The sequence below is a fragment of the Penaeus monodon genome, chromosome 19, assembly GCF_015228065.2.
Source record: "Penaeus monodon isolate SGIC_2016 chromosome 19, NSTDA_Pmon_1, whole genome shotgun sequence".
Taxonomy (NCBI): domain Eukaryota; kingdom Metazoa; phylum Arthropoda; class Malacostraca; order Decapoda; family Penaeidae; genus Penaeus; species Penaeus monodon.
In genome coordinates this window covers 34367449-34368012 of record NC_051404.1, presented here as the reverse complement: position 1 = coordinate 34368012, position 564 = coordinate 34367449, and the positions used below count along the sequence as shown (strand labels likewise).

Genomic DNA, 564 nt, shown 5'->3' with positions numbered 1-564 from the left:
CCGTGTGAGCTAGGACCGGAGGGCGTCCTCGGATGGGGTGTTACATGAGGAGATAGAAGTGTGTGAGGAGATGGATGAAGATGGGAGTGGGGCGCGCGATGAAGCAGGATAAAACGTTCGGGTGTAGTGAGCGATGAGGTAGCTTGTCATTTCAGAGGCGGAGAGGCATTAAGGAGATACAATGTGACGCGATATTGTTGTTGTTTTTTAGACCTTCCACGCCCCATTATCTCTTAGCAGTATTGATGAAATTTTAAAGAAGAAGCCACTAAAAATTATCCTTCACCAAAGATCTAAAAAGTGTGAAATTAACATTTCCTCTCCTCACATCCTTCTCTCTCTCCGCCCATCACAGCTCCTTTTTCGCGCCATCTTTAACCATTTCAGTGCCTTTCCTCTCCTTTATATTGTGCCATTCACGCCTTTCTGGATCATCACCAAAGGCGCCGACGACACGACGTTCGCGAGCTGCAGTCTGCCTTAATAACAGCATGACGATTATGCATTCTAAGGTGATGGAATATAATGATACAAATTAAAGGCGATAGAGAGCCTGAGAGAGAC

At 45.9% G+C, this 564-nt stretch overlaps 1 protein-coding gene across 1 annotated transcript in view; it reads left to right on the top strand.

Moving 5' to 3' along the window:
• The window catches only part of LOC119585396 (cyclin-dependent kinase 9-like), a 22342-nt gene that overhangs the window by 463 nt on the left and 21315 nt on the right, over window positions 1–564 (top strand). The window lies entirely within an intron of this gene.